Raw genomic sequence first — 12,654 nt, forward strand, 5'->3', positions numbered from 1 at the left:
TTCTTCACCTTTTGTTTATGTCACCGTGAGCATGTGTGAGTAGTGCCTTACTAGGATGTAGAGGAATCCCTTGTAGGGTTAAGGAGAGGCCTTTGGCATGGATTAATGGTAATTCTTGGGTTGTTTACATTTACTACTTGTTATGCACATAAGGTGTTTGAAGAATTGTTTAAATGAGTAAGTTGAGTTAATTCTTCTAATAATTTATCTACTATTTGAGTGAGTAACTTGAGTAGTAACTAGGATTTGATGACAAGTTTTGAGTTAGATTAATTGAATGATTAAGTTGGTTGATCTTGGTCAAGTGTAGAATTTACATCAAGAGGTTAGAATCTACATGTTGTAACAACCTCGATAACCATTAGTCCATGCCTATTTTCCCCTCTCCATACTATATGGGTGAACCCGACCGTCCTAGTCTTTCTTAATCATCGTTTTAGACCATCTTAATCATTGCTTAATTCCTACTTGCTTTAGTTTACATTTTAATCATTAGTTAGAACTCAAACCACCTCTTTTTAGATCGAACTAAACTAGTTTATAAACGAGTAATCCTAGTGCCACAATTTCCGTCCTTTGGGTTCGACCCTTTTTGCATATTACAACGAGTAATCGTTCACTTGCGAAAGGAGTATAAATAAAACTCATAATAAGTTTTTGGCACCGTTGCCGGGGACGACAATATTGGATAGGATTGATTATTTTAATCTAGGCTTAGTTCTTTTATTTGTTGCTTGTTTGTTTTCTCCCCTTGTCCTAGTGCAACTCTTGCATGAGGACTATTTGATCTTTTGTTAAGTGTATGAATAGGTGATATATCGGACCTATTCTCTCACTTGATCACGAGATCGAGAGGACACTCCGGGCAAGAAGAAGATTAGCTCTTTCGGCAATTCGAGGATCTCCACCAACTCTTAACCCGCCAATTACCCAAAAATCCACAATTGATAACTTAGACCAACCACCCTCTTCCTCCAACCTATCACCACTTTACATTCCACATAACTCTCCACCTCAAAACTCTCCCATTGATTCACCACAAAATTCACCAACTCATTCATAACAATCTAACCATACAAACGAAACCGAATCTCCACGAAACAATCTCATAAACAAAGATATGGTGGACCAACCTATGGGCTATTACAATAGACCTGACCCCAACCGTACATGTTCGGCTATCAAATATGGAGCTCTTTATCCCAATACATTTGAACTTAGGTATCATGTAATCAAATACATGCAACAAGACACTTTCTATGGGATGAAGAATGAGGATGCACACCAACATCTTACCTCCTTCAAAGAAAAAGCGGGTTCCATTAAGCATAACGGTGTGACGGAGGAGCAAATTCTTTTGATGCTCTTCCCCCATCACTTTGAAGGACAACGCTAAAAAATGGTTGAATTCCCATGAGATGGGCACATTCACTACTTGGGAAGCTCTATCCAAGGCCTTCATCAATAAGTTCTACCCACCTTCCAAGACCGCAAGAATTCGCCATGAGATTCAAACTTTCAAACAAAGACCAATGGAAACTCTAAGTGAAGCTTGGGAGCGTTTTAGAGACCTCCTCTCATCTTGTCCACATCATGGCATCCCAAAATGGATGACCACCCAAACGTTTTACCAAACTCTTGAGCAAAGGTTCCGGGATATGATCGTGGCAGCGTCCGGTGGAAATTTTGATGGAATGAATAACGCTCAAATCACGGAAATGATTCAAAACATTTCCGAGATGGAGAGTAGTTATGCTAGAGATGTGGACTACAAAAATGAAGGACCTTCCAAGATAGAGATGGAGTACAAGGCGAAATTGGATACTTTGACAAAGGAATTTGAAGAGTTCAAATTGGCAAAGAAGCACGGAGACTTGAAGCATGCCAATGAAGGTGGACCTAGCCATTCCAAGGTTTATTACGTCCAAGAATCTAGGTCTCCAACTATGAATTATCCTCCTCAAATGTTTTGCGATTATTGTGGCGGTGTGGGGCACACCATTGAGTATTGTTCATCTATTCCACAAGGTGATCAACAAGAGTGCTTTGCTCTTCAAGGGCAAGGTGCACCGAGGGTCTCCTACCAACGTCATGAGTCCTTCTATCGTGCCTTCCCTAACCAAGACCCAAAACTTTCATATGCGGGGCAACCATTGGACCCCAAGTATCAACAACCTCAAAACATGCCTCCACCAAAGCCCGACAATTCTAGGCAATACAATCAAAACCAAGGCCAAGGCTCCAACTACCGAGGCCAAAGGCAAGATGACAACCCCAACTATGTCCCACCTCATCAAAGAGACAACTACCGTAACCAAAACCCAAACCCTCCATACCAACAACAAGGCTACCAATCAAACCAACAATCTCAACAACCATTCAACCAACAACAAGGATACCAACAAGGGTATCAACAACAACAAAATTCCTACCAACCTCCACAAAATCAACAACAATACATGGAACCACCCAACCCCACCTCTTCTATTGAGAAATTGTTAAGGGAAATGGATGCCAAGGTTGACAATCAATTCAAGAGTTTGAAGACCGAACTTTCAAATGTCCAAGCACATCAAAGGACATTTGATTCATATATGTACAACCAAAACCCCTCTTCTTCGCAAATGGCTCCTCACTCATTGCCTCCTCAAGGCTCTCATCCTAGGGATGGACCACCACCACACCAACAAGCTCATGTGGTAACCTTGAGGAGTGGGAAAGACTTGGAGGACCCTTACAAGGATTATAAATCAAAGAGAAAGAGAGATGTCATGAGAGATGGGGAGGACAGTCCACCTCCCTCACCATCAAGTAGAAAGGACAACACTAAGAAGGGGAAGGTGAATGACTATGTTGAGGATGATGATAACTTTGTTTTGGAGGAAATAGTGGTTGAAAGAGACCAAGAGAAAGGAAAAGAAGCAAATGAAGTAGCTAACACCAAGCAAGCCTCAACCCCCGAAAAGGCCATTAACCCTCTAATCCCATTTCCTAATAGAAGTAGAGTCATGAATAAGGGAGGAAGTTCTCTAAATTCTTGGACATGTTGAAGAAGCTTGAAGTTTCATTACCTTTCACCGAGGTAGTGACAAAAATGCCGCTCTACACAAAATTCTTGAAGGATGTTTTGACCAAGAAAAGAAGCATTGGAGGAGATGGTCTAGTCTCTCTTACAGGACAATGTAGTGCAATCTTACTCAATCCCATGCCGGAGAAACTACAAGATTCGGGTAGTTTTTCCATCCCGTGCACGGTGGGTAATGTATGCATTAAAAGGGCACTTTGTGATCTTGGTGCTAGTGTTAGCATTCTACCTCTTCCCATTGCGAGGAAAGTTGGGTTACATGACATGATTCCCACATCCATGACATTACAACTTGCCGATAGATCGGTACAAAGACCGACGAGTGTGATTGAGGATATGCCGGTTAAGGGTGGTAACTTTTACATCCCGGCGGATTTCGTAGTACCCGACATCCCGGAGGATTAACAAACGCCTATCATACTAGGAAGACATTTCCTAGCAACCGGAGATGTTAATATTACCGTCAAGGAGGGGAAGCTCACCTTCAAGGTGGGAGGGAATGTAGTTGAGTTCTCTTTGACCGGACCCATGTCACAACCTATGTTTGAAAGCGTTTAGTCCATAGACATGTTGGAAGAAGTTATTGAAGAAGCTAAGGACAAGTGCTCGGGGTAGCATTTGGAGGAAGACTATGAAGCTCTACCACCTATCTTGGATGAAGTTGAGGGTCCAAACCCTCCTAAGGTAGACCTCAAACCTTTACCCCCTTCCCTTGAGTATGCCTATCTCGATGAGGCACACCCCTTCCCCATGATCATCAATGCAGACCTATTGGCTTCACAAAAAGAAAAACTCTTGAAAGTTCCTAACGAAAACAAGAAAGCCATTGGGTATAGCCTTGACAATCTCACGGGAATCGATCCCCGAGTGTGCATGCACCGCATCACACTTGAGGATGGATTCACTCCTTCCACCCAACCTATGAGAAGGTTAAATGAAAAATTGAAGGAGGTGGTAAGGAAAGAAGTTGATAAGTTGCTTGAGGCCGGAATTATCTACTCCATCTCTGAGAGCGATTGGGTTAGCCCGGTTCAAATAGTCCCCAAAAAGGGCAGTATGACCGTGGTTGAGAATGAGGATGGTGAACTCATCTCCACCCGACCGGTCATGGGATGGAGAATGTGTATTGATTATAGGAAGCTTAATTCCGCCTCAATCAAAGATCATTTCCCTTTACCATTCATTGACCAAATGCTCGAGAGACTTGCAAACCATGAGTATTTTTGCTTTCTTGACGGTTATTCCGGGTTTTTCCAAATACCCATCCAACCGGATGATCAAGTAAAGACTACTTTTACTTGTCCTTATGGTGTCTTCGCATATCGGAGAATGCCGTTTGGCCTTTGCAATGCTCCCGGGACATTTCAACGGGCTATGGTGTCTATCTTTTCCGAGTATATTGAGAAGTATATGGAGGTGTTCATGGATGATTTTAGTGTCCATGGCACCTTATTTGATGACTGCTTAAATAATCTCTCCTTTGTGCTCCAAACATGCATCCGGTACAATTTAAAATTGAATTGGGAGAAGTGCCATTTTATGGTACAAAAGGAAGTAGTTCTAGGACATGTCATTTATAAGGAGGGGATCCAAGTGGACAAAATAAAAGTAGAGGTGATTAAGAAACTTCCCCCACCCACAAATGTGAAGGGTGTAAGGAGTTTCTTAGGCCATGCGGGGTTTTACCGACGGTTTATCAAAGTTTTTGAAAAAATCGCTAAACCCCTCACCTCACTTTTGGCTAAGGACACTCCCTTCATATTTGATCAATCTTGTGTTGAAAGTTTTTGTAGGCTCAAGCAAGCCTTGATATCGGCTCCAATAGTTCAACCACTCAATTGGGACCTCCCCTCCGAATTGATGTGTGATGCAAGTATTGGGGGCAGTCTTGGGCCAAAGACATGACAAGAAGCTCCATGTCATAGCATATATAAGCATGACCTTAGACAATGCTTAATGCAATTACACCACCACGGAAAAAGAGATGTTGGCGGTGGTGTATGCTTTTGCGAAGTTCCGACCTTACCTCTTGTGTTCCAAAGTCATTTTCTACATGGATCACGCCGCCATCAAGCTACTTATGATCAAGAAGGATGCTAAGCCGAGATTGATTCATTGGGTATTGTTGTTACAAGAGTTTGATGTCACAATCAAGGATAAACCGGGATCCGAGAATCTTGTTGCGGATCACCTATCAAGGTTGACTAGAGAATCCCGAGGGGATGATGATGATGGAATCCCCATTGATGAGTGGTTGCCCGATGACTCTATCTAAGCTATCATGCACTCCGACCCTTGGTATGCGGATATAGCTAACTACTTGAGCTCCAACTTTATCCCGGAAGAACTTGACAACCAAGCTAGGAAGAAGCTAAGGTATGAGTCTAGGAGATATGTATGGGAATATCCTTTCCTATATAGAAGGTGCAATGATGAGATTTATCGAAGATGTGTCACCCAAGAAGAGGGTCAAGCAATCCTTCAAGCGTGTCATGCTACTACATATGGAGGGCATTTGTCCACCTCTAGGACCCAAGCCCGGGTCCTTCATTGTGGATTCTATTGGCCCTCCCTATTCAAGGATGCTTATGCCATGATTCACTCATGTAACGCTTGCCAAAGAAGAGGCAATATTGGAAGGCATGATGAAATGCCTTTGAACAACGTTTTGGAAGTAGAGCTCTTCGATGTGTGGGGCGTGGATTTCATGGGACCGTTTCCATCATCATTTGGCAACCAAAACATATTGGTTGCGGTGGATTACGTGTCCAAATGGATAGAAGCTATAGCCGCCCCTACCAATGATTCAAAAGTGGTGACCAAGCTATTCAAGGACTACATTTTCCCCTGCTTCGGAGTGCCTCGGGCCGTTATAAGTGATGGTGGGTCACATTTCATCAACCGCACCATCTACTCTCTACTTAAAAAGTACGGCGTCCGACACAAAGTAGCTCTTGCTTACGACCCCCAAACCAACGGGCAAGTGGAAGTATCGAATCGACAAATCAAGGCTATTTTGGAGCGGGTTGTGAACAAGTCTAGAAAGGATTGGAGTGCCAAACTCAATGACGTGTTATGGGCTCTAAGAACCGCTTACAAGACCCCAATCGGCACCACTCCTTACCGTTTGGTCTTTGGCAAGTCTTGCCATTTACCCCTTGAGTTAGAGCATCGAGCAAGATGGGCTCTTAAGGAGCTCAAGTATGATTTGGATGCCGCGGGGAACAAGCGGTTCCTTTAACTCAACGAACTTGATGAGTTGAGGATGGATGCCTATGAAAATGTCAAACTCTACAAGGAGCGGACCAAGCAATGGCATGACTCGAAGATCACAAGGAAGGAATTCGTTGTAGAAGACAAGGTCCTACTCTTCAACTCCGGGTTCCAATTATTTCCCGGGAAGTTGAGGTCCCGATGGTCGGGACCCTTTGAAGTAGTGACCGTGTTTCCATATGGATCATTTGAATTGAAGAATAACAAGGGTGAATGCTTCAAGGGAAATGGACACCGAGACAAATACGTTTATTAGGGTCAACACATCTGGTCCGGTTAAAACTCGTCGTCAAAAGCTACCAACCAAAATAATATTTATAACTTCACAAACTACTCTTAGCAAAGATGTAAGTAAGGTCGGATCCCAAGGGACGGGTATTGATGTAGGATTCTCAATTGCAAGTAGCTATGTCTAAGGGTGTCACAAATTGGGTTTCAGATGAGATGAAGTCTAAACTAATCAACACAATGAAAGTAAATTAATGAAAACAAAGTAAAGAAAATAAAGGGGTTTGTAAACAATTGATTAAAGGCACTAGGGTGTTATGGGTTCATAGGGGATTCATGGGAGTTGATTATACAAACATGTTCTCAATTAGATGCAAGCACTTATTGTTGTGATGGGATCGAGTTAGTGTATGTCTTACAATCCCTAGGAAGATTTAGGTCCCGGAGCCGAGTCGTCTAGACTGTACAACACCTACAAGTCGACTTAATTCTTCCTATTCAACTCTATACATGGTCTAATGAGGCTCGAGTTGGTTTATATCTTACAAGCCTCATTGAAAAGATAAGGGATGGTAAAAAAATGCAAGGATTCATAGGCTCGCATTTCATCAAACATAACATGTGCATAGGTTGAAATCACAACAAGCAAGCAAATTAATTATGAGAACATATTAGATTAAGCATAGATCAATCTCCATGTTTGTTTCCCCTAATTTCGCATTAACCCTAGCTAAAGAACTACTCACTCATTATCAAGTTTAGCATGCTAATAAGGTTGTCAATCATACTAACAAAGCAAAGCATGATGAATAAATGAAAGTGATTAACAATAATTAAACAAAGGTAAAGAAGAATTATACCTATGAAGATGATCCAAATGATAAAGCAAAGAATAATAGAAGTACTTGATGATTGATGGAAGGTTGTCAATCCCCCAAATAAACCCAAATAATCGTCTAATTACCCAAATAAAAGGAAGAATAATAGAGAAATTGAGGAAAGATTAAGATGTGATTAATATTGAGAAATGTATTACAACTAAATTAAGACTAAATTATGATAGGATTAAGAGAGTATTAAGAGTTGATGAGATTGGATGATAATCTAGGTAGTACAAAGGGGTATTTATACTAAAATTAAGTACAAGGATTAGGGTTACTAAGGGCTTAAATGACTATTAAGACCCAGAGAAAAACTTGAGAAAATGCTACTCCCGAGGGACATGCGCGGATCCTCCTTGCTAGTCCTGCCACGATCCGCTCGTCCTATGCTGAGGCACGGGCTGTTCTGCATTGAGATCCGCTCGGATAAGGGAGGGGACGCTCGGATCATAGCTCTCCAGTCCGCTCGTCCTGGGATCAAGCCGCTCGGATCCTGGCAGTTTGCTACGCTCGAATCATGCTCGGGCCGCTCGGATCCTTGGGCATAGTATTTCCCTTGTTTGGCTCCTTAACAATCCGCAAGGATCGTGTTGGGGATGCAAGGATCTTTTCATCATTGCTCATTTCACTTTATTTATCTACTTAGGCCTCTAGTGTCTGTCTTCTCTTTGATGCTTGGTCATTAGATGCGATCCATTTAGCTCCATTTGGCCTCATAAATGCAAGGTTAGCAATCCTTTCCTACCAAGGACACAAAACCTCAAGGAATATGCAAAATGGGAAACTAAAGATAATAAATGACCCAAATATGTGCTAGAAAGCATAGGAACGAGGTTAATTCGGGGACTAAATGTGCTCAAATATGGGTCACATCAAACATCCCCAAACCGATTTGCTCGTCCCGAGTAAAGAGGTGGCTAAAACTAGGACCTTTATTTAAACTAGCCTACTAATATAACCGATATGAGACAATTAGCGGGTCTCACTCCACCCCTTCAACTCACAACAAGACAACCATGAGGTAGGATACCTTCTTGCAAGGCAAGGTGGGGCTTGCCAAAATGGCGATACATCCAAGCATTAAGCATACAAAACAAGTAATGGATGCATCTACAAAAGAATAGCCACTTTCCTCATCTAAGTGGCGGAAATTATCTAAAAGGGAAGCAATCTAAGGGTACACACTCCATCATAGATACGGTTTCTTCAAACTACTAAGCTTAGGAGGATACCAATAAATCACCTCCAAGTTGTGTCAAGCTAGGGTACCTTTGTCCTCAATCGTTAAATGCTTTCGTCAAGAGTAGTCTCCTTATGGAGTTAGAAACACTGTAGGATCGCGGAATTCCTCCTCTTGCCTAGACAAGAAGAAGGGTCGTCCCCTCTCTACCATGCACAAAAGTGGGTTCAATGGAAAAAAAGGGATCAATGTACTTTGAGTTTCGTAAAGGGAGTTTGCTTTTGGTTTTGTTATTCCCCCCAATTTCTTATGGCATTTGACAATTTTGAGAACAAGTTCCTTTGCCATTTCTTTAATGTTTGGCATTTTAATACTTGACAATTTTCAACTTTTGCATTTTTGAACATTTTTAAAGTCACCCTAATTTGTAATGAGGGTGCTTATCTTTGAAGCATAGGAGTTCTTGTTTTTGTACTCCTCTTTTCTTTGATGCAAATTGCAAACTTCTTGTTTTTCATTTTGGTACTTGAACTCAAATTGATAGTTTTTGTGCCCATTCCCTTTTTTGTTGACAAAATGTGATAGAAGTGGAAGATGGTTGCATGGTTTTAAGGGTCACCTTGGAATAAACGGTAGCGAAGGAGTCATCACATCACAAGGTACTGTTGACTAGGCCTTAATCCATGGGTCAAAGGATACTAGCATGACACATCCTAGGGTGTTTTAGAGGCTTAATGCTTGTTTTGTCAAGTTTCCCAAATAGATGTTTTCACAAAAAAAAATTCTGAAATGCAACTACATGCCATGATGCAACTAACATTTATACAACTCTAATGCATATGCTTCTATCAGCTAGTATGTCATATAAGCTAAATGTAACTCCTAAGATCACATTGGTGTATACCGTATCAATCAAAATAAAGCCACATAGTCATTAACATAGAGAGGAAAAAGGAAATTGGAAAGATCATACCATGCGGTCTTCATATTCCTCATGCCTCGGATGTGGCGTAGCCGATCCAATGTAATAGGAGGACAAACAAACACAAGTATATACAAAATATACATCTCTACACTACAAAGGAATGAACATGTTTTTGGTTTTTCAATTTTTCAAATTTTTATGGTTTTTGTTTTTATGAAATAAAGGAACATATTTTTGTGTTTTTCAAAAAAATTTCAATTTTTATCATTTTTGATTTTAACAGCTAAGTTAGAATCTCCCATCCCCACACTAGTATGATCATTGTCCTCAGTGGCCAATACGATAGGAAATTATGCAAGCTAAATGAGAATGCATGATTTCTACACTAATATGCAAACTACATGAAATATATATAAATGATGCAATCTATTCTACTCTATATGATGCATGAGTGTATTGGTTGGTGAGCTAATTTAGATTAACTCCCATTCCTCGTGTTTGAACTTCCCCAAACCGAGTAAGACACTATTTCTAGTGTACAAGTAGGGAAGTTCATGCACAAGTATGCAATGCATGAAACTAATTGTCATTTTGGATTTTCAAAATTGGGAACAAAATGAGACACCTCAATGGAAGTGAGGTGGGAGTCCTTTGAGTGTTGCTAGGACTAAAAAAAATGATCAAGATAAAAAAAAAATAAAACAAGAGATATAAACAAAGCTACAGGAGGTGAAAGAAACTCACAATGGAATAGGTTGAAGTCAAGTAATCAACCCCGCATATGTGGCATCCTCCAAATAGCTTGTCAACTCTCAGTCGTTGCTCATTGCGACATCCTCATCACTATCATCAACTTCTTCTTCATCATCCTCATCATCTACCTCCATTGACCCGGAGGCTTCGCTACTCTCATCATCATCATGTGAACTTTTCTCTTCTTCCTCTTCTTCTTCTTGGCAAGAATCACTACCTTCTCCGTCTTCAACAATAATTTCCTTCCCCCTAGAAACTCGACTATCCATGTTGGCATCTTTAGAAGCACTTGGGAAGAATATCTCTCTATCCGCCCAACTAGGCAAAGGACATGAAGGATCAAGGAGACCTTGCCTAGCTAGATGTAGTAGGGGCAGATATTGAGCACGGTAAGCATTCACCCGATCTTCATGAGCTTCCTTATGCATATGTTGCATTAGTTAGGTCAAATAGTCGTTGCCTACCAAGACATTAGAGCCACTTGGTTTGAATTCTTGGTAGGCAAATGGATACGGTGGAGTCACAATAGAGGAGGAGGAGGAGGAGGGCTTTGCATTTTATTCCCTATGTTGCTTGATGATCATTTGGGCTTCCTCGGAGACGGGTAGAAGGTAGTTTGGGCTATGGACGGTGATGCGACATATTTTGCTAGGCAAGATGAAGGACTTAGCTTCTTTGATGAGCCACTCATACTTGTTGTCAAGATTGTCATTCTTGACCCAATGGAATTTGTTGATCATAATGGCCATATCAAGGAGGTTGCTCCCTTTAACCGGTTTGTAGGTTTTATCTTCGTTGAAATTCGGGTTAAAGTGCTTGGCTAACCTCGTTACTAAGCCTCCATTTACAATGAAAGCCGCTCCATCTTTCCCAGTATCAATCTCAAGCCACCGATCAAGCAAAAGTTGAAGGATGTTGTATTCGTTGGTGAACTTTCCATTGATATTCATGGTAGACTCAATGTAGACAAAATCAAGCTCGGTAAAGTGATTGGTGCCTTTTCTTTCAATCAAAGTATTGCCCACAAACATGTGCAATACTCTTATGCCCGGATGGTGGACATATAGAACATGACACTCCCGGAAAGAGTCAAATTTTCGCCCGGTAATCGCTTTCCAAAGGGGTGCGGCTATTGCAGTAGTGTCCTCCACAATAAGTGCGTTTACATATTAAATCTCGTAAAAGGAATATCAGGGATTTATCTTTTTATTTGTCAGCTGGTCATAGTTAATCGGTAATGATTGGCTGACTAGAGTTTGACATTACTGTCGTGTGACGGCGGTGATCAGCTGATCCCTTTAGGTCACACCTATAAGATGATGCCCAAATGGAAAAACTAATTATTTATATGAGATAAAAAATAATTAAATCCTTGTATTATTTGACTTTTAGTTAGTCATATAAATGTATTATTTGATGACGGGTTACGAACTCGGGACAATGAGATTTATTATTTAATTATGTGATGTTTAAATAATAAATGATTAGAATTTATTAATTAATTGTTAATTAATTAATTTTATACGATATGTGTATATGTTTTGAAGTGGAATTAATTAGCTATTAAATTTTACAAGAGGTTGTAAAATTAGCTAAGTGGGTTAATATTGATACATTGTATGTTGATAAAATGGTCTTATGATTACTTAATGGTTAAGTAGTCATTGATAGTTAATTTGTATTATTTAAGTGTTAAATAATTAAATTAATATTTAATTATGTAAGATAATTAAATATAAGACTTATAAGCATTCGTGGGGCAAATGTCGAAAACCGAAATGGACCCATATAAGTCCATTTGGCTGATTTTTTAGAGGACACCAAGTGTCCTTTTAAGTGGCAAATTCCACTTAGATTTGTCTCCCATATTTGGCTATAAATACCCAACTATTCACATCATTTTACAAGTTGGAAAAATTTGAAGAAAATTGTTTCTTTGTTTGAGCACTTTATCAAGAGACCATCTTTCTTCTCATTTGTTCATCTTGTTCATCTTAAAAACACATATATAAATTAACTAGTAATATTATCAAAGTAATAATATTATTTAGTACATCAAATATACAATAAATAAGGTTTACTACTACATATACCTAGTTAGTATTTTAGTAGTATTTTGGGTTGATTCTTGGGTGCTTCCTTAGGAGACCATCTATTTTGGTGGTTTGTTGTCTTGGAGGATCATCAATTTTCATAGCTCAAGAACAACATCAAGGAAGGAGTCCTTGAGTTGTGCCCAAAACTTGCCTTATACAATGTAAGGAACTTTTGTCTTAAGATGGTTTAATACCATCTTTTATACTTTTATTTGCATGCATGTAGATTTAGA

The 12,654-nt window shown here is 40.1% G+C and overlaps 1 non-coding gene across 1 annotated transcript; it reads right to left on the bottom strand.

Annotated features, from left to right (window-relative positions):
- Positions 1-1,493: 1,493 nt before the first annotated feature.
- Positions 1,494-1,600, bottom strand: LOC141625236 (small nucleolar RNA R71). The gene has a single exon (XR_012535026.1). It is a non-coding gene; the product is annotated as a small nucleolar RNA R71 (small nucleolar RNA).
- Between the last annotated feature and the right edge of the window lie 11,054 nt (positions 1,601-12,654).

This window comes from Silene latifolia, chromosome X (assembly GCF_048544455.1).
Source record: "Silene latifolia isolate original U9 population chromosome X, ASM4854445v1, whole genome shotgun sequence".
NCBI lineage: Eukaryota > Viridiplantae > Streptophyta > Magnoliopsida > Caryophyllales > Caryophyllaceae > Silene > Silene latifolia.